Here is a 27,665-nt window from a genome sequence, read left to right as displayed (position 1 = left end):
TTAAAACCTCCATACTGGGGCGCCTGGGTGGCTCAGTCGGTTGAGCGTCCGACTTCAGCTCAGGTCACCATCTCCCAGACCGTGAGTTCGAGCCCCGCGTCGGGCTCTGGGCTGACAGCTCGGAGCCTGGAGCTCCCTCTCTCTCTTCCAGTTCTGTGTCTCCCTCTCTCTCTAACCCTCCCCCGTTCATGCTCTGTCTCTCTCTGTCTCAAAAATAAATAAACGTTAAAAATAAATAAAAAATAAAGCCTCCATACTAATAAGCACCCAGCATCTGTTTCCTCTGAGAACATTTCCTTTCAGCAATGACAATATGCTACTAAAATCATCCCCAGCAAAAAGGGAATAATTTTTATCAGTAACCTCATTCTTCTAGGGACCACGCAAGTCATTTAGGTTCAAAACGTTGCTCCTGAGAAAATTAATGCTTAAGTAGTAGGCACACCTGGTTCATTGCTGAACTGAGAATATTTTTAAATAAGCTTTCAGATTCAGTTGAAATCATATTTGCCACCTGCTATACAGTACCTACAAGGTAAAGTTTCTTGGTGATGCTGACCTCAACCACATAATGACCTACAGCATAAATGCCTCTCTTCCCTCTCATGACTTATAATGGCTTCATCATGCATGAATTCATCTACAATGATTCTTAAACTTGCTTATATTTTAGCCTCTACAAAGTCACCACTCATCCATAGCAACCAGGTGGATAAATACACCTCAAGTCATCCTAATTACAAAAACTATTTAAAAATTGTGTGGGAGGCTTGAAAGTAATGGGAAAATAATAAATTACAAAGCAGTATCTTATAGAAAATGTAATCTTTCAGTCATAGTAATAAGCCTGCACATTTGGATAACCAAATCAAGATTTCATGTATAAACTCAAACTTTTATATAAAAGTTTTATAATTTTATATAAACTATGAACCATCAGAGAATGTAAGAGCAGGAATCCAAGAAAATCTGACACCCAATCTTGACTCACTTAAAATATATTTATTTACTGCTCACCGACTCCATTTCTGGAACTGTGATAAGGGATGAATACACAATGCAGAACAAGGTAGGTGTGGTCCTTGGCCACATGGAGCTTACATTTTCATTCTTGCTACATTAATTGTCTCCTTTGCTAGACACGATGTTAAGATACCAGAGGTAAAAAGACACACCTTTCAGTTCCTTCCCAGGGCGATTTGTTACAAGACGACAAGAAATGAGTAGATGACCATCCTTGATCAGGCCACCCTTCTCCATGGATCTCTCTAAGAGCTCCTGTTCCCAATAATCTCACTCTGTAAACAACCTAAGCATGTACAAAACCAGAAGGAATTTGGATACATTTAGATTGACATTATAATGAAAGAGAAAAATAGTAACTGATGAATTAGAACACTTTTGCTTGTACTAGAAGAAGATCTGGGAAAAGTAATCTATGGAAACCAATTTAAAAAAATTCAGGGCCACCTTGCTCCTTTCACTTTACAAATAAACAAGAGATTATAAAATAGACAATTGGTAATCTTTATAATGTGAACTCCAGCGTCAATTCCCTTACCTTTTAACCTGTGTGATTTAGCAGTTCTCGCTCAAAAATTCTCAGAAAGGACAAAATGGCAAGAAAAAATAAAGAATAAAGAAAAAACTAACCAAAAATAATAAAGGGGATAAATGTAATGGAATTAGACATAAAGTGAACCATGTCTGGCAAAGATACCCCCCCCCAAAAAAGTCACTACTAGTAGCCTAATGAAGATAGTAATGGTCCTCTGTCTTGACCTAAAACTGCCTCTTGATGGAGATAATTGTAAGTCACTATTGGTAAACTGATAAGCATCTAGATACTAAGAGAAGAGAGATTAAAACTGACACACTTAATTTGAAGTCAGGAATGTTTAAACACAAATGAATTCCATGGGTATGTTCTACTACAACTGGTGTAGAGAGAAAATACCACCAGAAAACAACTATGAGGTGCAACTTACAGGTTTTTGGTAAGGACTTCAATTTGCAAATGTCCTGCATTTATGCTCACTCTTCCTTCTGCCACAGAAGAGGAGCCCTTCCTCTGGCCGGCAGTGCTCCGCGCAGAGGCAGCATCAGCAAGGGGGAAAGGCAGTATAAAGTTGGTGGCCTGTGAATCTAACTGACCTCAGTTCAAATCATGATTCAATCACGTGACTTTGGACAAATTACTTCATCTTTGCTGAGCCACAATTTTTTCACCTGAGAAAACTTGCAGGGTGTTTTGGAGGTGCAAAATGTTTGCACGTGTTGTTCTGTTGAAGTAAGCATTTGTATGAAGAAAAAAAAATAAAGCCCCATAAAAGTAGTACCTGAGTACATTATATGTTTATTAGAGAACAATGGCTGGATCATCAAATAAAAGGTATTTATTTCTTCAGGTAAAAGCATTAGCCATGCCAAAAGAAAGGGACTAGTAATAACAAATCAAAAGAGGACAGTAGACTTAAGGATGTCCATTGCATGCAATAAAATCAGGAAAGCCTATCTTCTAGGTCATGGGATACCTGTTAAACAGAGTGATACTTTTCTACTGCTTTGAACTTAATCATGTTCTAGGATTTCACTGGTTAGGGACTACCATATTTACTGATACTGGCTAATTGACAAGAATTATGGAGTGGCAACACTGAAGCACTGTCTTAGGTGATTTAAGTTTTAAAAAGCAGAATAAAGGAAAAATATAACTTAATGCCAGAATTGGACTACAGGAGTAAGTTATATAACAGTCATTGAAAGCAAAAAAAAGAAGAGCTGAAATTGCAGGAAAAAAAATCATGAGAAAAAAGGGAAGAAAAAATGAATTTAAATGTAGAAGGTAGGTTTAAGATTGTTCACTAAAAAATTCTTATAACATTTCTATACATTTAAAAATTATCATTAAATATTGGAAATAAAAGAAAAATAAATTATATTAGGTAAATTTCTCAGACAATAGGAAAATATAATTCTGAGAGTAAAGGTACCTAGGGCCTGAAATAGTAAGAATGCTGGCCAGACCACAAACAGGATATATGTTAAGAGAAGTGAGGAATGATACTCACTTTAATACTTATTTTTTTATTTTGCTCTGTTTTGTCCCTTAGCAATTTGGATATCTTCATGACTCCAATAATTTTTTTTTTCAACGTTTATTTATTTTTGGGACAGAGAGAGACAGAGCATGAACGGGGGAGGGGCAGTGAGAGAGGGAGACACAGAATCGGAAACAGGCTCCAGGCTCTGAGCCATCAGCCCCAGAGCCCGATGCGGGGCTCGAACTCACTGACCGCGAGATCGTGACCTGAGCTGAAGTCGGACACTTATCCGACTGCGCCACCCAGGCACCCCATGACTCCAATAATTTTGAAACTCGTATAAAAGAAAATCCATAATACCACACTAGACCTAAGAGCTGACTCAGTCAACCCTAATCCTATAAATTATCCTTATCCTTTAACTCCATATAGACACTATTTGACTGCACTTACAACTAAGGCCCAATCTCAAATTTCAGTTATTAAAATGCCATAAATTCTGCAAAAATAGTTTATCATAAAAATTAACAGGCAAGTGGATAGCTTTCCATAGAGTGAGAAAAATTCTACTAAATGATAACCATTAGCAAGGAGAAGCTTCGTAAGCTTTAACTCTAATATTCACAAAATTTGGGTGTCAACACAGCACTCTTTTTTTTTTTAATTTTTTAATGTTCATTAATTTTTTGAGAGAGGGAGACAGCACGCGAGAGGTGTAGGGGCAGAGTGAGAGGGAGACAGGATCCAAAGCGGACTCTGTGCTGACAGCCTAATGTAGGGCTCGAACTCACAAAGCATGACATTATGACCTGAGCTGAAGTTGGGAGCTTAAGGGACTGAGCCACCCAGGTGCCCCAGCACTCTATTTTTTTTTAATGTTAATTTATTTTTGAGAGAGAGAGAGAGAGAGAGAGAGAGAGTGAGTGAGTGGGGGAGGTGCAGAGAGGTGGACAGAGGGTCTGAAGCAGGCTCCGCCCTGACAGTAGAGAGCCCCATGCCAGGCTCAAACCCACATACCACAAGATCACCATCTGAGTCGAAGTCTGACATTCAACCAACTGAGTTACCCCAGCGTCCCTATTTTTTTTTAGTTTAATAGAAAAGCATAACTGTTATCATTAAGTAAAAGCTAAAGGCAATATGGATTTTAAGCTAACAATGTGGCCACTTAAATATATGTGTAAATGAAACAGACCAGGTACTCATCTGCAACCCAAAAAAGGAATTAGACAATATTGGACTATTCACCATAACCCTATTTATTCTTGAAACAATAACATTTTGAATTGGCAAAAGAACACATCTCTAGTATCAGAATACTTACTGCATAGCTTTTTTAAAATACCACATTATTTAGCATTCTGCTGTGTGCAAAATTGGCTTTTAAAAAATTAAGATAGCAGGGTGCCTAGGTGGCTCAGTCAATTAAGAATATGACTTCAGCTCAGGTCATGATCTCACGGTTCGTGAGTTCGAGCCCCATATCACAGGCTCTGTGCTGACAACTCAGAGCCTGGAGCCTGCTTCAGATTCTGTGTCTCCCTCTCTCTCTGCCCCTCCCCTGCTCATGCTCTCTCTGTCTCAAAAATAAATAAACATTAAAAAAAATTTTTAATAAACAATTAAGATAGCCTATTAAAGGAAAAAACATCTTTCTCAAAAAAAATCTCAAAATTCTTCAAAAAATCAAAACCAAGAAATAAGAGTGAGACAGGGGAAATAAAGAGAATACAACATTGAGAATCTAAAAAAAAGAAGGGCACAAAATAAATAAGAATATTGGAAAGTTAAAATGTCCCTGAAAACATCATGTGACACACAATTCCTGTAGCACAATTATCTGAGGTATCAGCTTTGCTGTTCCTTACCTACCTTGCTTTCTCAGATTCTGGCCCACTCTCTAATACTTCATATTCATTTCTCTTAGTTAGTGTTGACACTAACCCTATTTCTGCCCTATTTTTATGTGATACAGGGTCTCTAATGGGTTTGACAGTTCGTGGAATAAGCAACATTTTTGTTTGTTTTTTTGAGAGAGAAGGCATGTGTGAGTGGGGGAGGGGGGAAGAGAGAGGAATAGAGAGAATCCCAAGCAGGCTCCTGCTGTCAGCACAGAACCCAATGTGGGGCTCAAACTCACGAACTGTGAGATACAAACTGTGAGATCATGACCTGAGCCAAAATCAACTAACTGAGCCACCAAGACGCCCCGGAATGAGCAACTTTTTAAAAGAACATGATTTCAGGGATCATGAAAATCCTATCTTGATCCCTATTCTTTACACCTCAAATACACTGCATTCTTCACCAGACTACAAATGCCTGTAAGTGAATATAAACATCACCTCAAATTCACATTAAGAGATAAGGAGAAAAAACATGGCTTTTCCTTTAATCAGGGTTGCAAATAGGAAGTAAAAAGGCTTCTCAAAATAATCAAAGCCAACAGACCCTAAAGGGATCTTTTCCCAAAGATGGGAAAGCAAGGTCACAAGAAAAGTGGGACTGGAAAATACAGTGTAACCAGGAAACTTATGGCCAGCCCAGGCAATGTTATTACTCTTTACAGAATGGTAAAGATAAAAATTAGAAACACAGGCTCCCCCAGCAAGGAAGCACATTAAAGCTCTGATTAGTCTGTCAAAAATAAAACCTGTCCAAAGGATGGTGGGGAGTTTTGGAAGGCTGCCCACAGCCCATCTATGGCAGCTGCATGTCTGCAGGGAGCTCCAACAAGAGCAGTGCGGGCTCGGTGCTGGACAAAGATGCAAGCCAGACGAGAAGATGTACGCAATTTAAGGTAAAAGCAACAATAACTGATGTCTTTGGAATAAGGAGCTATGGTTCTTTAAATTTACAAGTGCAAGTGTAGGGGGCGGGGGCGCACACTTGTTGTAATGGCAATGACGGCCTCGCTGGCAGCGTTAAGTTAAAAAAAAAAAATAGCAGTCAAGAGGTCAGAGTACAAAGAGGCTCATCCTGTGCAGCCTGGAGACTAAGGCAGATGGAGCACAGCACTTTCTGGACTCAAGTGTCTGCTTCACAGAAAGTCCAGGGATCATAATGAGTCCCTGGTGAGTATACAGCATATGGAACTAGGATGTTACTTAGATTGCACCCCACACATAAATCCCTTATTTTGAGTTTACCTACTTGCCAGTGTATTAGAAGATTGTGTTTAAAATAACTGTGACATTGCATCAAGATGCAATGCCCTGAAGCTATGACATATCTGCCAATCAAAGCATTTAAAATTACTCACAGCAGTATGAAATAACGTAAAACAGTTTTTCAAAAATGCTGTAAGCAGGTACCTTCAATGAAATATGATGATCCCTACTACATAATTCTAAAAAAGAATGAGAAGCTGGGAAGATAAGGCAACTTAAAATGTCATCAGATTATTATAAATATTATTTTGTATATCTATTTTTAGACGCTTGACCAGCAAGAGTCAATGGTCTGTCAAATAATGTAGGCATAGCATTATGTGACATTCCATCAGTTTGACAGAAGACTCTTAAAATGGTATGATATTAGCGCAGAAAGAGTTAAATATATAAATGGAACAAAAAGGAGACATGGTGGTTTAAAAATGCTTCTGCAAATTCCTTGACAGTCCTTTCAAAATGATGAGCCTAATTCCCATCTTCCTAAGGGTGGACAGGATTTAGTGACGAGCTTCTAGCAAAGAGAAGGTGGTATAAATGATGCTATGTGATATGTGAGTCATGAAAAGGATAACTCCCTTGTAGCTCTCTCTCCTAATCACTACTTGTAGGCAAGCCAACACCATGTCATAAGAACAGCCAGCCACATTGGGGCGTCTGGGTGGCTCAGTCGGTTGAGTGTCCGAATTCGGCTCAGGTCATGATCTCACAGCATGAGTTCAAGCCCTGCGTCAGGCTCTGTGCTGACAGCCTGGAGCCTGCTTCTGATTCTGTGATTCTGTGTCTCCCTCTCTCTCTGTCTCTCCCCCACTCATGCTTTGTCCGTCTCTATCTCTTAAAAAATAAAATAAAATGTTAAAAAATTTAAAAAAAAAAAGCCAGCCACAGTAGAGGCCCACTTGGAAAGGAATTGAGGCTTCCCTCTCCCCAGTAGCCAGCATTACCATGGCCAGCCCTGTGAGTAAGCCAACTGCAAGGCTGATTCTCCTGTGTCAGGTAAGCCCTCAGATGACTGTGGCTTGGGTTGAAATCTTAACTTCAACCGGAAGACAGATCCTGAATCAGAAGTGCAGAGCTGAGCTGCTCCTAAATTACAGACCCATAGAAACTGTAAGAGATAATACATGTCTTAAGCTGCTAAGTTTTGGGGTAATTTGTTTTGCAGAAATACCTAATAAAATAGTAGACCCAGAAATAGATCCAAAGACACAAACTTATATGATAAAGATATTAACATTGAGAAGAAGGGACTTGAATTAACAAAGGTTGCTGAAATAACTACAATTTGTACAATTTGTAAGGGGGGAATCAAAGATGGATATTTACTTAACTCATTATAGAAAAATAAATCTCACACAATTCAAAAATTAAATATAAAAAATAAAAATATAAACACAAAACTGGGGTGCCCAGGTGGCTCAGTTGGTTGAGTGTCCAACTCTTGATTTCAACTCAGGTCATGATCCCAGGGTCATGGGATACAGCCCCACGTCAGGCTCCATACTGAGCATGGAAACTGCTTGGGATTCTCTCTCTCTCTCTCTCTCTCTCTCTCTCTCCCCCCCCTCCCTCCCTCCCCCTCTGCCCCTCTCCCCTGCTTGCACACTCTCTCTCTCTAAAATAAAAATAAAAATATATATGTTTTTTCTTCTATTACATATATATAATAAAAATATGTTATGTATATAAAATAAAATAAAATAAAATAAAATAATAAATAAAGGCAAACAGTCTTTTAGGGGTAGGAAGAGGCATTTCAAACATTTAATAAAGTCCAGAAAACATAAAAGAAAATTACTGAGGGGTCTGCCTACATAAAAATCAACACATATCACAAATAAGGTTAAAAGATAATCAGCATGATATAAAAAGCTGCAATATATATTAATCCTCAAAGCTTCATATCTTGAAAATTATGTAATTCTTATAAATTATAGGGGAAAAAACAAATGTTCTGAGTGAAAAGTGGGCAAAATACGTGAAAGGCATTTCACTGAAAGCAAATATGGATAGTTTACAGAGATATAAAAAGGTGTTTAACCACACTAACAACAAAAGACAAATAAAAATCACCTTTTTAACCTATCAAACTGGCAAAGATTTAGAAAACAAAAAGCACCCAGGGTGGAAAAATACCACATCTCATGCTCTCCTGGTGCTATAGCTATAAATGGGTGAAACCTTTCTTGAAGGTAACATAGCAAAATGTGCCAACATGTTACATGAACACACCTTCTGTGCAGAGGCACCAATTCTAAGGTGTGAAGACAGGATCAAGGATTTTCTAATCCTTTCTCTAATAACCTGAAAACAATCTATAAAAGGGTCTATGGATACATAAACAACAGACTGACATGCATCAAGTAGAATCATTTGTAATGATTAAAAAGGATATTGTGTACCTATACTGCTTGACATATGGAGTTGGAAAACTCTAAATATAATGGGAACTCATTTGAAATTTTATACACACATAGACTGTTATTATCATCATCATAATTATCGAAAGAGGTCAGGTGAGGAAGAATATGAGCCAAAATGATGACAGCAGTGTTTATAGGCAGTCAAGGAATTTTTGCTTTCTTCTGTGTAATTTTCCATATTCTCTGAATTTTCAATAGTGGGTACATATTTCCCTTGCAAACTAAAGCAAATTAAGAGTAGTCTTTCCCGCTACCACAGAGATTTCTTTAATGCGAATTAGCTCATATGCAGGAAAATGACGTCAGTTGTGTTGGCTCCAGCAGGAGCGAGTTTCCTCACACTTAATGGGAAAGTTCCACCCGGCGGCTTCAAGGCTTCCACTTGTCTAGTCTATGTTAAGCTACTTGAGGAAGCTGAGGGTGCCGATGAAGAAAGGAACAATATTTTCCACTGTGTTCAGAATAAAGTAAAACTCGTAAGTCAACACCCTTTTTAACCTTGACGAAATTAGTCTCTGGGAGAAGTGGGACTATGAAGACACAACTGTCAGGAGGAAAACCAGGGTTTAAGACTGCCTAAGATGAACTGTGACACTGGGTATAAATGCCAGTTGAGATTTGGCCATTTTGTGTGTGTGTTATTCTGTGTACGACATTCCACTGGTCTCACATGATATGTTCTCATCTGTTCCTAACGCTCTATTCCTGTAAGCCCTATCACTCATAGCACATGACTTTGCAGAATTAAAGATTTTTCAGGAATGCAAACATGGCATTAATAGAGAAGTGCCTATGCTATTCTGAGTAAAATGCAAAGAGGTAGAGAAACATTCCATAAGTAAAAACAGAAAGAGAAAGAAAACTTTAAACTTTATATTGCTTCAGCCATGGTTTCTAATGAAAGATGTGAAACACAGGGCAAAACCATTTCAGTATTTGTGATTTGCTCCATACATTTTTATTGCATGTTACATATCTAACGAAAAAGAAACGGTCTTTGCTCCACTATCCACTTAAAAAAATCTAAACAAGACAGAGAATTAAACAGGCATCCACTGTGGAAAAGGCAGTGATCCAATCAAAATTTTTTTTTTTTTTTTTAGTTTGTATAAACAGGAAAAAGATTTCTTTCTTTCTCATATAAAAGAATTCCAGAGGTGGACAGTTCATACTGACTCTGCACTGCCCATCATGGCAATTCATCCATCATCTTTCCTTTTTTAAGGAAATACTACTTTATTGCAGTATAATCGACATACAAAAAGTTGTACATATATAATGGATACACTTTGATAAGTTTGGAAATAAGTATATACCAGTGAAACCATCACCACAACATATTCCATAAACATATGGGACACCTCCAAAAGTTTCCTCCCACTCTCTTTTGATCCCATTAATTTTTTTTAATGTTTATTTATTTTTGAGAGAGAGAGAAAGAGTGAGCATGGGGGAGGGGCAGAGAGAGAGAAAGAAAGAGAGAATCCCAAGCAGGCTCCACACTGTCTGCGCAGAGCCCAAGACAGGGCTCTATCCTACAAACAGTACCATCATGACCTGAGCTGAAACCAAGAGTCGGGTGCTTAACTGACTGAGCCACCCAGGTGTCCCTAATCCCATTAACTTCTGAGCAGAGTATTCAATTATATACCCTCAGTTGGGATGGAGGGAAGAAGAAATGCAAAAAATGAGGGAAGCAGCTCTGAAACTCTATTAAATACATTGCAGCCTTGACCAAAAGAATAAAAGTATTAGTTGGAAACCATGGTGCTCTGTGGAAAAGGCGAGACACAGGGGAAAGTGAAGAAAAAATCCTCTAGAGACCTAAAAGCAAAGATACCCCAGTATCTTGTTACCCCAGTAGTAACAAGAACTTCTAGTATCTGGATCTTAGGTTCTAATACTATTCTTCACTAAAAGCTCTTCAGAGAAAAAATTGATTCCAGGGCTGGACCTGGGAAGGTATAAGATGAACCTGGAACATTTTGTTACACCTCTAAGTAAAGAGATGCTCAGAAAAATGATAGAAGAACATAAAAGGTCACAGGGGCCTGCTTGAAGGTGTTCCTGCACTAAATATGGGAAAATCTGGTCACTAAATAATTAAGGTCAGTAATAATTATAAACTATGAAAAAGTAACTTGAGATTTGCTTATTTTATGAAATTGGGTATTGGGGCACCTGGGTGGCTCAGTTAGTCAAGTGTCTGACTTCAGCTCAGGTCATGATCTCGCGGTCCATGAGTTCAAGCCCCACATCTGTGCTGACAGCTTGGAGCCTGGAGCCTGCTTTGGATTTTGTGTCGCCCTCTCTCTGCCCTTCCCCTGCTGGCTTGCTCGCTCTCTCTCTCTCTCTCTCTCTCTCTCTCTCTCAATCTCTCAAAAATAATTAAACATTAAAAAATTTTAAAACAAACAAAAAAAAAGAACTGAGTATTTAGCCTCAAAAGGTAAGTTAAGTAATGCGAATTTTAGTATAAGTAATCTCATGAAAGTATTTTATAAACTGTTAAGTTTAATAAAATGCATTTTTTTAAGTTTACAAAATATTATTTTAAAATAAATTTCCTTTGGGATCATTCTCAGATATATGTTAGAAATTAAGTTAGCTCCCTTGAAGGTTCAAAAATTTTTCTTCAGTTCATAAATTATCCATCTATATAATTTTCAAAGTATAATAACTGAGCGAAGTAAATAAAGCTTTCCACTATTTTTTTATTTTATATCTGCATATCCAGCTGTTCTGTGAGTTTGAGATCCAGTGGTAAAATACAAAGTTGTGAATTTGAACTATTTTAAATGCACACTTTATTATCATTAGTTCTAGTATAAAATGGTCAGACCCCTGGGGTTTGCCAAGAAACAGCTGATGTTGAAATTATCTAAGCCTAAAACGCACTGAGCAGAGAAATGATCACAAAAAAAAAAAAAAAGAAAGAGAGATAGAGAATTGAGCTAGCATTTCTTCCTTTAGTATTTACTCCTTTTATGTCAATAAACATTTGAGTACCTGTTACGTGCAGAGCATCATACAGTTTCTATACTGAAAGAATGAAGATATACCTGTGTATCTATATACATATTGAACATTAAACATTGTTCTTTTGAATTAATCTGGCCTCATGATAAGGTGACAAGGGCCATAAAAGTAAAATGAAGAAAGATAGGTTTTATAGAAAAGATAGGCAACTGGGGATATAATAGAAAGACAAACTATACAGTATTCGATAATTTCTGGTCCTTCTACTCTCAGAAAATGACTGCCCCAAGGTCAACGTGGTAGTTAGCCAAGTGCCATGTACTAAAAAAAAAAAAAAAAATACAAACCACAACTTCCACCTGCTTGAAATCCTTCAATAACTCTCCATTTCCTGTAGCACAATATCAAGCTCCTTAGATTTAGCATACAACTTATCTTTCATAAGCACATCATGCCCTTGCCAAACCCAGCTACATGCAAGCTCTAGAATGCATCATGCTTTTACTTGTTGCTGGGCCCTTATGTATATTCCCCTCTGTCTTCATTACTCTTCCCACCTTTCTTTTTCTTGGAATTTTTTTTTTTTTTTAAGTAAACTCTACGCCCAATGTGGGGCTTGAACTCACAATCCTGAGATCAAGAGTTGCATGCTCTACCAACTAAGCCAACCAGGTACCCCTGTCTCAGCCAACTCTTATTCATCCTTCAGTCTGCTGAGATATCCCCCCACCAGGAAGTCCCCCCTGGCTCTCCAGGTCTGAATTAATTGCTCCTCTACACATTCCCACAAAATCCTATGCTTCCTCTGCTATAGCATTTATCACACTTGACTTTCTCATCCTTACTTCCAATTGGCTGTGAGTTCTTCGAGGGCAGGGACTCTTGTTCCCTGCCAAACTTCAGTGTTTGATTGCCAATACAGTTTTATGGAAGAAATTAATAAATTACTTCCAATAATGTATTATCAATAACAATTTTTAAGTAATTATTTTGGTAAGCTAACCTCATAATTTCCCATCCATGTAGACTATCTGCTTTGTATTCAGAATATGATGGATGTTGTGGAGGCATGGATGAAGGGAAAGGCATTACCTAACCACTTGTAACAAATTAGGTGTGTGTGTGTGTGTGTTGTGTCTGTGTGCATGGGGAAATATGTTCATGTGTCTGACTACCCTCTCTCTCATCTGATAGCTTTACTTGGCAGTTGGAAGATATTTATTGAGGAAGTATTTCTTTTTAAAGTATGTATATTTATGTATGTGTATGTTTATGTACACTGAACTTCAAGAGGTGGATTTTTTTGGTATTTTTTTCTTCCAGAAATCATAGCACAACACTCATGGCTAAAGGCAGTAAAGGTGGGTAAGAAGGATCAAGTAATTTTTCACAACTAAATTCAACTGTAGGACATCAACATTATTTTTCCAGTTAAAAGCTTACTTTGAGGAAGCTTTTAGCTTGTTTTTCCTTAAAAGCAATGTTTTTATCCCAAGCTCCATGGTGTCCTTAAGGATTCCCTAGAGGCATGAGGGCCAAAGGGAGCAAACACAAAGTGACCAAAACTCTGAGCTCCGATTCCCTTCTTTAGTCATAGTTACTCTGCTTCTACCTGTTTGGTTTTTTTAATAATAGAATTCCAAAAAAGATTTTCTTTGAAGGGTTCACTACATTAAAAAATAAGAAGAAAAAAAAGGTTAAAAACCACCAACTTAAAGGATTAGAGGTGGACTAAGGCTCAAACTATATAATTAGAGCACTAACATTTTTCATATTTCTTGTTTAAATTCACCTCTGTCGGGTTTATAGGCCCTTATTTGTGATAAAATGAGAAATATCATTGGAATGCAGATATCCAGGTAGAGTAAAAACAACATGGGTTTGGAGAAGTGTATTTATTCTCTGATGCAGCAATAAGATTATTTATCTTGTAATGTTTAATGGCATTATTTGTGTACCAATCTTCAAGTTAATGATTCATAACAAAGAACACAAAAATAATATAACTGAACAACAGAAAAGCCCACTGGAAATGCCAGCTGCAGCTATGTTTTATATATATTGCATGAATACCCCACCTCACTTTAATAATCTCTTAGTAAAAAGATCACCTTAAATGAGAAAATTCACCAAACTCACACATAAGTGGCAATTTTAACTATTTGGCCGATAAAGAAAAAACTGAGAACAGGGTAAGTGCAACCAAGGGGCTCCATATCGCAACATTCAGAAGACCATTGGGAACACCCCAGTAGGGAGAATTCGACCTGCTGGTGAACTCAGCAGTGATAAGCAGAAATGGGAGTCTCAAAACAGAAACCTTCAGCCGTCCTCTGCACAACTGTTGGAATTGTGGAATGGTATTCCACTGCAAGTCACGTAAACATCTGAAAACAACTTCTAGCTCCGTAACTTCCTAAGTTAGGTGAATCCGACATCTTTACAATTGCACACATATAATTATTCCTAAGATCTACTGAGTTGAGAAGGAACCAACCTAATTTTCATCTCTTCTGGGAAACCTTACATGAGAACTCTAAGCCCCGGCACTGTCTTCCACTCCCAAACTCCTCTGACATGTACTAGCCACACCCTCATTTGGCACCCAGTATTATTAGTTATCTTTGTATAGATATGTCCATTCTCCCCATCCATGCTCCAAGCCTCTAAAGAGTAAGTACCCTGGCTTTCTCCTCTCTCCTAAAAGTCTTAGAATTTTGTGAAGCATTTGCAAGCGCTAAGCAAGTGTGTCTTGACTGTCTGCTTAATTTTATTTATTTTTTTTATTTTTTTAACGTTTATGTATTTTTTTAAATTTTTTTTAATGTTTATTTATTTTTGAGAGAGAGAAAGAGAGTGAGTGCCAGCGGGTAAGGGACAGAGAGAGAGAGAGAGAGAGACACAGAATCCAAAGCAGGCTCCAGGCTCTGAGCTGTCAGCATAGAGCCTGACACAGGACTTGAACTCATGGACTGCGAGATCATGACCTGAGCTGAAATCGGACACTTAACCAACTGAGCCACCCAGGTGCCCCGAACGTTTATTTATTTTTGAGGTAGAGATAGAGTGTGAGTGAGGAAGGGACGGAGACAGAGGGAGACACAGAATCTGAAGCAGGCTTCAGGCTCTGAGCTGTCAGCACAGAGGACAACACGGGGCTCGAACTCACAAACTGGGAGATCATGACCTGAGCCAAAGTTGGACGCTTAACCGACTGAGCCACAGGTAACACACCCACCCAGGCGCCCCTTTAATTTTTTTTTTTAATATTTACTTTTTTAAAAAAGACAGGGTGTGAGTGGGGGAGGGGCAGAGACAGACAGTGACAGAATCTGAAGCAGGCTCCAGGCTCTGAGCTGCCAGCACAGAGACCCACGTAGGGCTCAGACTGACGAACGGTGAGATCATGACCCGAGTGGAAGTAGGATGCTCAACCGACGCTTAACCCCTACTTAACTTTAGATGTGGTTTATATTACCACCTACTTATAATGTTGATGGAGAGACAGTCTGGTATGACTGTGTCAGGCACTCCGTTCCTTTAAATACCAGTCAGGAGCATAAGAAAGAAACTGGATGGCCTGAGCAGGCTGTTTGGAGAGCCACCCAATCTATCTGATATAGCACCTCCCTGCACCTGTCATTCCCAAAGAGCCAAAGGACCCATCTAATTCTAGAGCTAAATCTTTACTTCCCTTCCCATCCTCAGCACCAAAGGAGAAATCAAAAAACTTGGATTCAAGTCCTAGCTATGCCAATGACCCAGCAATTCATTTCATCTGTTTGAGTGGACTACCTGTAAGGTTCTTTGCTTCAACTATCTGTGATTCTGAGTCTAACTTCAGGCCTTTACCTTCCATATCAGAAATCCATAGAATAGCCCCTTCTCCCCACTCCTAAAATTACCTTTCAATATACATCCCATCATCATCATCACTGCACCTGTGCTCAAAGACCACTTCTGGCTTCTGCTGCAAGGTTACCATGCTCATGAAATCATGTTCACTTGCCTGGTCTTTATACATGTGCTCATTTAACAAACACACATCACATAGCTCGTTGGGTAGTACAAGATAACACACACACATGGGGAAAATTCTAATATATTCCTGCTGTCAGCAGCAAAGATAAATATAACCCTATTTACAAATAAGTGCCAGTAACAATAAATAAAATTATTTTCATATGGGTCACCAAATAGGTTGTTGTCAACTTAATCAACAGCTTGGTGGCCCTGAGAACAATTCCCAGATCTTTCCAATTTTGTAAGAAACTTATTTTTATTGTTTCATCAACAGCAAATGATATTAGGGAGCATCACAATGGTTGTTACGGTAAATGGCTCAGAAAGAAAATTTAGTAACAATTTTGATGGATTTTAGGGAGTATATAAGCTAGATAAAAATATATGAGCCATATAGAAATTCAAAGCAATTTAAATTAATATCTATCAGTTTTAAATAATGAAGAAGTTTTTCAGAACCTAATATATCTTTGTTCTGAAAAAAGGCTAGACATATCACCTAAAGACCTTCCCCTTTCCCTAGCCAAGTAATTTGTTATCCAATTAATTACAAAGAAAGGTGGCAATCTCACCTCTTCATGAGTCTAGCCAAATGAATCATTTGTGTCTAGCCATAATAAAATCACAGATGAAAGGTCAGTTTTAGTAGTGAGACAGACATAACAGAATCCCCTAGGCAATATTTAAGATGTTATTTTTCCTTGGCCAAAATTATACCAACATTTTGCTATATTAGGTGTTAACTTCAGTACAAACATTAGTCATATAAAAATTTTTGACTAACAGTACAGTGAGGTTTTCTTCCATTTTTAATAAGGATAGAGTGATGGGCAGACACTCTCAAAATCAGTCAGATATACTCTTTCACAAATTATTATCAAATCTGTAAACTCTGAAAGAAGCATTAATTGGAAACAGAAAGAAAAACTGTAAAACAATTTTACTGTGAAACCAATGAAATAAAAATTTCATTCTAGTAAAGAATATTCACTTGCATTATCTAAAATATTATATCGCTATATCAATGATACTAATATAAAAATTTTCGTTATTCTGTTTTGTTACCTCGATTAATCTCTTACATTCACCTACTCTTATCCCATATTGAAAGATATCAACTAATGTTCACAGTATTTGAGTAACCTTCCTAAGGTCACACAGACAGTAAGTAGCAGAGCTGAATCCAGATTATGTGCCCCCATGGCCTGTGCATTTAAGCACTGTGTTCCCCACCTCCCACTTAGTCACCACTCCCAGTAAATATTCATCACTCCCAATAAACATAACATGAGTTATTGATTTCATAGCTGCTACCACAGCATTCAGATGCAACTTTTATGAGGAGTGTTCTGAATACACAATTAGTTCAATCCACTATGTAAAAGGTAAATGCTCAAGTCTCGTTAATTTCTAATAAATTTTCAAATGCAGAAGGGGTATAAAAGGAAGAAAAGTACAAATCTATATATACAACATCAATTAAGAGAAAAATATCACTGGAGTTGTATTTGGACTTAAGCACTGAAAACATTTATTATCCTGCTATCCTTTCAGTCCCTCTGTATTGGCTCTTAGAACTTCATATTTTACTGTTGAAACACAGGAAAGCTGGAAGATACATGCATTTCAAAACATCGTGCCCTTTTGCAATTTCCCTTCTACATTTATTACCCGGATCTTTAAACACTCAACTAGGAGCTAAACCAATTCAACTGTATGTGTAAAATGTAAAACTGGAAATGCCAGAAAATCAACATGACCTTTAAAATGTAACATTTTCCACAATCATTTAGTTAATAGTAGAAAGATGTTTTATAGTATTTAAAGCATAATCTTCATGTGTAATTCTTTCAGCAAACATAAAAGCAAATACAGAACAAGGTACTTAAAAATCAACCACATTTTTTAAACAAAAACTGCAATTAATTTTAAGCTACCACTTTTTTTGCAGTAGTTACTTTACCTGTTAAACATTCATAACCATATTGGTGTGCTCCATTTGTCAAATACAAAGCTGATGCAACCATCACCACCCAAGCCCAGTCACCTCCTACGACTGGTAGGGCCTACCACTATGACTAATTCTTCCCCAATTTAGCCATATTAGTTAGCTTGAGAACTAAAATATGTGTCAGACAAAGACCAAGATGAGCCCTCTCTGTAAGTCAACAGGACCACCTTGATTAATTCCAAGGCACTGATCGCAACATGTTTTCTAACCAACCAGACTCCTCGAAGATACTTAAAGAAAGATAATAATTAGGTAGTCGATATTACCATAAAATTAAATTTTATATAAGAGCAAATGTAGTCTTCTATCTTCAGATCCAATCATGTATTTGTTAAAAGTAAAAGATATGCAAATAAATGCTAATAGGATGGCAAATTTTCCCCAAGAGAAAATCACACTTCAGATAAATCACCACTCTTACAATTTTAATTCCATAATCAAGTAGCAATCCTTGAGAATGTAACTTTCCCCTTTGCCTACTTTGATTAAGTATTTTCAGTAGAAGCTGATCAGAAAATAGTTTTTCTTAGATTTTTTTTTTTCCACTGCACGGTTCCTAGCAGATTAAAATTAGCAAGACAGATGAAGTCAGAATCCACATCATCTCCATGTATTGCCTTTAACAGCTGAAAATTAGGAAGAAAAAGAGATCGAAGAAACAAACAGAACAATCTAATGCCTGGCTAAAGGACAAATTCTACCTTTAAAATTGCACACGGTTCCTATCAACTCTATGAATTCAGTTCTTTAATGAAAAGAGTGAAAGAGCAAGGTTATAGCTTGCAGAGACAAAATAGTGACATATCAGCCAAGCAACTAAATTAGGTATCTCACCTGTCATGGAGAAAATCAATAAGGCCCAGTGAATTTATATTGTACACTGCTTTATTTAAGGAAAAACTCTGAAATACAACATCTTCAGCTCTTTGTGTACTAAACATATTCTGCTCCATTGGCTGGAAGAAATCTAAGAAAAGATGGCCTCTGTGGCACAGGGCAAACAGGACTCTGCCTTAGTGCAACACAGAAGAAGAACAAGATGAAAGAAAAGGAGCTGGGAAGGGGAGTTTTCCATTCAACATACGTAAAAATAATGGCTTTTTACAGGGAAAGGAATGTAAGTGGCTACCCTAAGAAGAAAATAGGTAGAATCGGCTTGGGTAGAAACAAAACACCAGCAGGATTGAGGAAGCCCTCAAAGTAGTTTACACCCCAAACAAATCAAGAGTGACACAAACTTAGGCAGGAAAAATGTAGCTCAATATTCAAAGACATGCAGAGTCTGACCTGATTCTTATCCAGCATCATCTTCTTCTCTTTTATGATGGTACCCTTCACATTCCCTCCCTATGCCTTTACTTGTTCTACTCTTTCAGCCTAGGTTTCTTTCCACCCTCTCCACACACTTAATGCTGCAGTCTCCTAATACAAGCTCAAAACTCACTCGTATTTTATGAAGTCACAGGCAATCTCCAATCTGTTAGCTATGCCCCATCCTATGGCACCCAAAGCTTTGTTTACACCTCATTTTGGACACTTAGATTATATTCTGTATCAGTCATTTATTTACATATTCATCTTCCCCACCACTATACCTAAGGGTGATTTTTGGGGGGGAGGGGGTATGTTATATTTTTTTAACTGTGGCAAAATACACATGACATAAAATTTACCACATTAACCATTTTTAAATGCACAGTTCAATAGTGATAAGTATACTCACATTGTTGTCCAACCAATCTCCAGAACTCTTTTGCAAAACTGAAACTCTGTATCCATGAAACAACTCCTTATTCCTCCCTACCCCCTACCCCTGGTAACCAGTATCCTGCTTTCTTTATGAATTTGACTACTCTAGGGACCTCACATAAATGGAATTTGTCTTGTGACTGGCTTATTTCACTTAGCAAATGACCTGAAGGATCATCCATGTTGCAGCATGTATCAGAATTTCCTTCCTTTTTAAGGCTGAATAATGTCCTACTACGTGTGTATTCCACATTTTGTTTACCAATTCATCCAGCTGTGGACACATGGGTTGCTTCCACCTTTGAGTATTGTGATTAATGCTGCTATGAACATGGGTCTTAGAAACTTTTCAATTATTATTTTTTTAAGCTTTCTTTATTCTTGAGACAGCACACAGGAGTTGGGGATGGGCAAAGACGGGGACAGAGGATTCAAAATTGGCTCTGCACTGACAGCAGCGTGACTGACATGGGGCTCGAACTCAAAAAGCGTGAGATCATGATTTGGGCCGAAGCTGGACGCTTAACGACTGAGCCCCCCAAGTGCCCGCCATTTTACATTAACAGTGCATAAGCCTTATAATTTCCCCACATCCTCACCAATACTTGTTACTATTTTTTTTAATAGTAGCTACCCTAATGAGTATGAGTTAATAGTATCTCATCATGGTTTTCATTTGCATTTTCCTAATGATTAGTAATACTGAGCACCTTTCCGTGTTCTTATCAGTCATTTGTGTATCTTTGTTGGAGAAATGTCTATTCATGTCCTTTGTTCATCTTTTAATTGAGTTATTTGTTTTTTGTTGTTGAATTATAGGATTTTTTATAGACTCTGGATATTAACCCTTTATCAGATATATGAACCAGAGGGATTTTTTAAATTCACTTTTCTTTTCCCTAACTTTCCATAATGGATTATATGTAATACAGAAATATACTTTGAGTTGAATGTGTTTCTTCCATTAAAAAAAAAAATTTTCGTATAATACAAAATTCAAAATATCCAAAAGGTAGTATAAGATAGAAAATAAGACACCCTCTCATCCCCGCTCTCCAGCCACTCCCCAGAGGCATTTTATATTTTTTAATTATTCCCTCCAGAGATATTCTGTACATATACAAGAAACTATATATCTTAATTTGGTCTCCTCCAAAATATTAACCTACTAATGCCCACTGTTCTGCATCTTTTTTTGACTTAATAATTATTCCATTTCAGTATATATCAACTGCCTTATTCATTTTAACTACTACACATTCTACTATACGTACCATAATCTATTTATCCAGTTCCCTAAGAATGGGCACTTAAGTTGTTTCTAATTCCTGCCAACAATACCCTTAAATATATTTCATCCAAGTACAAGATCTGCAGAATAAATCCTAATAAGGAATCAAATGATATGTGTGTTTTAAGTTTTGTTAACTATTTCTAAATTGGTCTCAATGAAAACTGCAAAAATCCATACTCCCATTAGCAATGATGAATCTGCCTATTTCCCTATACCCTCAATAACACATTGTGTTTTCAAACTTTGGTTCCTTGCCAATCTGACAGACTACTAAGTCTAATATTTAGGTCATTCACAATCTAACCTCAATCTACGTGTTCCATGGCCTTTTACTGTAGGCAAATAGTTTCTCATTGGTTCTAAATTAAAGAACAAAGGTACTTCCCAAACGTCTTTGTTCAAACCCTATCGGTTATTTTGAATGGTTAAGATGATCTCTCTGCTCTCCCTGCAAATACAAAAGACCACATTGATTCAACAACTCTTTAGTAAGAGTCTACTATGTTGTATAAAAGTAACTGAATTTTGTGCAATGGAAGATCATAGCAGGGAAGGTCAACCTAGAATGGACAGCAGCCTCTGTAACTTTAAGCTATACAGGCATACCTCGTTTTATTGCACTACTCTTTATTGTGCTTCGCAGATAATGCTTTGTGTGTTTGTTTGTTTGTTTACAGATTGAAGTTTGTAGCAACCTTGTATCAAGCAAGTGTCTTAGTGCCATTTTTTCAATAGCATTTGCTCACTTCACGTCTCAATGTCACATTTTGGTAACTCTCACAATATTTCAAACTTTTTCATTATTATTATACTCGCTACAGTGATCTGTGATCAGTGATCTTTGATGTTACTATTGTTAATTGTTTTGGAGCACGACAAACCATGCCCATAAAAGATGGTGAACTTAAATCAGTAAGTGTGTGTGTTCTGACTGCACATGTGGTGGAAATAGAACTATGTCATGTCTTTGGCCATAGAATACATTTTGAAGACAAAAAAAGAACTTTAAATTAGTACAGATACAAAAAGATGAGATTGCAAGATAATAAAGATGTTAATAAAGAACGTGACTATTAGAGTTTTATCTTGAACTAAACAACATCAAGCATTCTCAAACTCGGAAGTGTAGAGTTTTCTGTAACTAGAATGCATTAGTATGTCGCTGACCATTCCTCTAAGTATTTTAAACTAGATGGACACTTTGAAACTAGAATTATATTTTAATGTATCACTTGCCTCAAGATTTCAACTTCACAAGACTATTTGCATTCTCTTCCCCCCAAAAATCTTTCTACCTAACTATGCCTTGCCCTACTGGCTTCAATCATCTACCATCTTCAATGGTAGATGTTTTCCTACCATAAACATCTAATAATGTGTCTCTGACTATACACAGAAGGTGGCAATATAATTCGTGCTGTTGAAGGGAGAACTAACATCTCAAGCTAACAACTAGGAAATAAATGTGATCAGGAGCACACAAGCTGAATATCCCAAAGTGTATACCTTTCACAATAAGATACAAGCAGCCTTAATAAACAAGACATATTCAGAAGAAAAAAAAATGCATTTTTTCTCTGACACAGCTAAATAATACATCTTTTCAGTAGTATTACCTTCTTAACCCCTAATTATTACTGCCCTTTATTACTTGTCTGCAAAACCAAAAAAAAAAAAAAAATCTAAAAAGTTAAATGTGATAACCCAGTATGACTCATTAACCAAATAATTCCTCACATTTCTTAAAAAATTTTTTAAGTTTATTTATTTTGAGAGAGACAAAGACAGTGTGAGTGGGGGAGGGGCAGAGAGAGAGAGGGAGACTGAGAGTCCCAAACAGGCTCTGAGCTGTCAGTGCAGAGCCAATGTGGGGCTTGAACTCATGAAACCACTAGATCATGACCTGAGCCTAAACCAAGAGCCAGATGCTTAACCAACTGAGCCACCCAGACTCACATTTCTTTATGAATTAAAATTTACATAGGATTCTAACAAACAGCTTGGATAGTACTCAGAAATAACCATGTGAGCTCCATTTTTCCAAAAAAACGAAATGAAGTTCAGAGACGAAAAGTTCATGTTCGCATACTTGATAGTAGAGCTAGCACTTGAATAAAACCTCATAAACTCGTTCCATCTTTTCACCATACATCACCACTTTAAAGTCTAGAAATTTATATTTACTGCCTATTTTTTTAAGTTTTAAAATAAAGGTTTTAATGAAATGTTTAGAATATTAACATCATGCACACGTCTCACACAATCTTCATCTAAAACTTAAACTATTACTGTCATAACTCATGTGTTCAGACTACAGTACTTCTCTTACACATGAGAAAGAGATTCATAAAAAAGCTAATTAGTTTATGAAGTGCCTCAAACTCCTTCATAATGATACTAAATAGTTATTATTTAACAGAACTAAATAATAATTACTTAGTGTTTAAATGTGACACTAATAAAACTCTCATTAAATAAGCTCTTGGAAAAATACCAAAATGCTTTGTAAATTATCTGCTACACCAGGCAAACTAAAATTTAAGGAAATAAGCTACATACTGTATGATTCCAACTATATGGCATTCTGGAAAAGGCAAAACTATGGAGACAGTAAAAAGATCTACAATTGTCAGGAGCTGAGAGGAGAGAAGGATGAATAGGTAGAATACAGTGGACTTTGAGGGCAGTGAAACTACTGTATGATACTATAATGGTGGACACGTTATCATGGATTTGTTCAAATGCACAATAGAATGTACGATACAAAGAGTGAACCCTAATGCAAACTATGGACTTTAGGTGATAATGCTACATCAGTGCAGGTTCATCAGTTGTAATAAATGTATCATTCTGGTAAGTAATGTTGATAATGGGAGAAGCTACGCATGTGTGGGGGTGGGGGTATATGGGAAATATCCGTACCTTCCCCTGAATTTGCTGTGAACCTAAAACTGCTCTAAAAAAACAAAATCTATTTTAAAAAATTAACACAAATTATCTGTGACAACTCTAATCTTTTCCTACCAAGTGTTGCTCTACAGGTCCACTATTATCTACTTAGCAAAGAACACCTTTGATTACCATCAACCCTAACCTTCAGTTGAACTCTCCTTTACAGACTCGGTGCCCCTCACAATGCCCACTCTGCCCTTTGTAACCCACTCATCCTCAAACATGACATCAGTAGACTAAGCCCAAAGACAGGCAGAAAATTTGGTACAGACAACAGACAGAGAAGGCAGGTAATGGAGAAGGAAGTGAAGAATACCTAAAGAGAGAAATCAGCAGGAAAATCCACACAAGACAGAGCAGAAAGCAGAAAAGAATCCTGAGATGCTTTGAATGTATTGGTCTACATAATGTGAAAAATGCATAAAATTAAATTTTCCTAAAATGTAAAATATGCTATTACAAACATTTCCCTTCTTTAAAAAAAAAAAAAGTCTTTGCTGTACATGATTCGAAAACCAGAACACCTAAACTTGATAATGTGTTTACAATGTGTCCTCCAGCTACAAGCAAGATGATTTTTCAAAGGCTGACCATAAATGCTACAAACATTTTTCAAAAGAAAGATATATACAAGTGCGTGTGTCAAAGTGTCATGACAAAGACCTACCTCTCGGAATAAATTTTTGGATAAAATTGCAAAGGTAAAATTTTTATGATTTATCACATGGAAGAAAGACATTATCTTCTGGGCATTCTTCATCTAAGTCAAAAATATGCTATGAGTTACCAAACTAAGCAGGAGTTCAATGAGATTCTGAAACAGTCACACACGAATGACTGTGTGTATGTTGGGGGGCAGGGCGGGGGGGGGGGGTGCTTGCTTGCTTTGGTCGGCATTGAGAACAGGCTAAGCACCTGGCAGACCCGAACATCTGAGGCATTTAGGAGAGGCTAAGGGCTAGAGTGGCAAATCAAAGACCCATCAGACAGGATTAAAGATGGCTCTGGCAGGAGCCACCACCATCATCAATACCACCTGAGCAAATAATGACCCTTGGCATCTGAAATTTCAGGAGAGGCGTAAAGACTGGAGTTTTGCCAGTGATCCCATTCAGTTCAGTTAATAGCAATTAAATGCCACTGAAGTACCAGGCATTAAGTTAAAGGTGCCAGAAGACAATGAAGAGTAAGATGTAGCCCCTACTTTAAAAGTTTCCAGGGGCGCCTGGGTGGCGCAGTCGGTTAAGCGTCCGACTTCAGCCAGGTCACAATCTCGCGGTCCGGGAGTTCGAGCCCCGCGTCGGGCTCTGGGCTGATGGCTCAGAGCCTGGAGCCTGTTTCCGATTCTGTGTCTCCCTCTCTCTCTGCCCCTCCCCCGTTCATGCTCTGTCTCTCTCTGTCCCAAAAATAAATAAACGTTGAAAAAATAAATAAATAAATAAATAAATAAATAAATAAATAAATAAATAAAATAAAAGTTTCCAGTCCAACATAGGGTAAGACAAGTCCACAAATGACTATAATCCAGGCAAAATAGAGCAAATTCCAAAAGACAGATATAAAAATGAGCATCAGACATTCAGAGATTTCATCAAGGAGGTAGACTATCTAGGAGAAAACCTACCTAGGTGACTGACAGGTTCTTGCTATGGTTACTTTTCTTGCTCACGATTTTCTCCCATCAGATGTACTGCTTTTACACTAGAAGATGTGAAAAAGTTGGAAAATGTATCTATTGCTTTAATGGTTTACAAAGGATTTTCCATAAAGTCTTCATTGAAACTCAAAGCTATGCTGTGCTGGGTAGAGGTGGTTATCTTGTCAGACAGCCAACCCCCCAAGATGGTCCCCAATGATGCATGCCTCATACACTGTGTACTCTCACTCTGAATCAGGGCTGGCCCATGAGACCAGTCAGACATCAGAATGATGGTGTGTGACTTCCAAGGATAGGTTATAAAAGGCTCTACAGATTGCATATTGGTCTCCTGTATGTCACTCTGGGGAAGCCAGCTCCTATGGTGTGAGGGCAGCTGAATGGTCAGGCCCTTATGGAGAGGAATCAAATTGCCAACACCAACTTGCCAGCCATGTGAGTAGGCATTCTGGAAGTGAACCTTTTAGCCTCAGGCATGCCCTCTAATAACTGCACCTCCAGCTGGTATCTGACAGCAACCTCATGAGACCCTGAGCCAGAACCACCCAAATTGCTGACCCACAGAAACCACGATTTAATAAATGATTATTGTTGTTTTCAGCCACTGAGCTTTTGATATGTTACAAAGCAACCAGAGAGCTAATGCATCCCAATTTTACATGTGATGCTCAGAGAAACTAACTTAGCTACTACCAGTTAGGAGTGGGCAGGGAAACTTGATCTAGAACCCAATCTGAGGCTTTAGGTGCAGTTTCCTTTCCATTAAATAATACTACTTCTCAAGTAAAATATGTTAGAATACCATAGGATGATCATTCTTATGTGATTATAGGACCAACACTAACATACCAGGCATCCCACAGTAAAAAAATAAAAGACACAGTTACATGTCCCTCTATACATAACAGACATGATGGGACCTATAATATAATTGACTACATGGTGCTCCACGGTACTTTGTGGAGTTTTTACTGTCTTCTGGAAGATTTCTATATTTTAATGTATAGACTTTAAAAATGAAAACCTATTTAGAGCATTTTAATACTCAACAATCACATTACTAACATTGAGAATTTTTATACACTTTACAATCTTTGTCACAATAAACATTTGTATAATTTTAAATAGAATTAATGTGTCAGATGAGAAATGCTCAACTGCTAACTGTTTCTTTAAGGATTTACATTTTTGCTTTAGGTCTTCAACATTTTAGCATTATGCAAATACAGTAAAAAATAGCATCAAAATGCTCATGATGGTGAAATCTTACATTCCAATCTGTAAAATGTTACTACCTTGCAGGGCAAGGTGGCAAGCTCTTAGCCAGTCTTATCCTAGAGAAAGTCAACAGAATATTTCATTGTCAAAACCACATCTACATGTAATGTCCCTTTATACAATCACCTCTTTTGACCCACACAATCTTACAAGGTAGGACTGGTTTACTGCCATCCCCATTTTCCAAAGGATAATGGGCTTAGAGAAGTCTAAATGACCTAACTAAGGACACATGCTATTAAAAAGAATCACAGGGGCACCAGGGTGGCTGAGTTGGCTGGGGGTCCAACTCGTGGGTTTGGCTCAGGTCACCATCTCACAGTTTGTGGGTTTGAGCCCCACATTGGGCTCTGTGCTGACAGTGTAGAGTCTGCTTGGGATTCTCTCTCTCTCTCTCTCTCCCTTTCTCTGCACCTCCCCTGCTTGCTTGCTCGCTCTCTCTCTCTCAAAATAAATAAACATTAAAAAACAAATAAAAGAATCACGAAAATCCGACCTATTACTTTTTAGCTCCAACTCCAAGACTTTTCTGCTGCACCATATCTTAGCTCAGTCATTCTCTACCCTGGCTGCATTAGAACATCTGGGGGCATTTTGAAAAATATCAATACCTGGACATCATTCCAAGAGATTCTGATTTAATTGCTCTGGTCTGTTTTAGTCATCGAGAATATAATAAACCAGTTGTAGTAAATTCATAGAAAGTCTGTACTAGAAAAGGAAAAACTGTGGATATCTCTATACGTCAGCTGAAACATCTTTATCCTCCCAAGTTCCCTGAAAGACACAGACATCTTGCGGTAAACCAAATAGAACAAGGAGGAAGAAGAGATGAAAAACTGAAACCCATTCTGCCACTATCATGGGACCACCAAGGAGTATTTTATTCCCTTGATCCCACTCCTCGAACCTCAGCATCCTATAACTTCACTCCACTGCAAGTTCTAGCTCACGTGTCACCTTGAGATTTCACCTGTGCGAAGTCTTGTGGCTAACACAAAAGAAAGAAGACCATTGTTTTACATCCATCTTACCTTGGACCTCTATAACAGCACATATTGCATAAGGCATTTATTTACACATCC

The 27,665-nt window shown here is 37.7% G+C and overlaps 1 protein-coding gene across 9 annotated transcripts in view; it reads right to left on the bottom strand.

Moving 5' to 3' along the window:
• Positions 1–27,665, bottom strand: part of IMMP2L (inner mitochondrial membrane peptidase subunit 2) — an 873,838-nt gene that overhangs the window by 839,071 nt on the left and 7,102 nt on the right. The gene's annotated exons all lie outside the window — the stretch shown is intronic.

The sequence above is a fragment of the Acinonyx jubatus genome, chromosome A2 (genome assembly GCF_027475565.1).
Source record: "Acinonyx jubatus isolate Ajub_Pintada_27869175 chromosome A2, VMU_Ajub_asm_v1.0, whole genome shotgun sequence".
Classification (NCBI taxonomy): domain Eukaryota; kingdom Metazoa; phylum Chordata; class Mammalia; order Carnivora; family Felidae; genus Acinonyx; species Acinonyx jubatus.
Note: the sequence above shows the minus strand (reverse complement) of the source record. Positions and strands in the feature narration are given on the sequence as shown.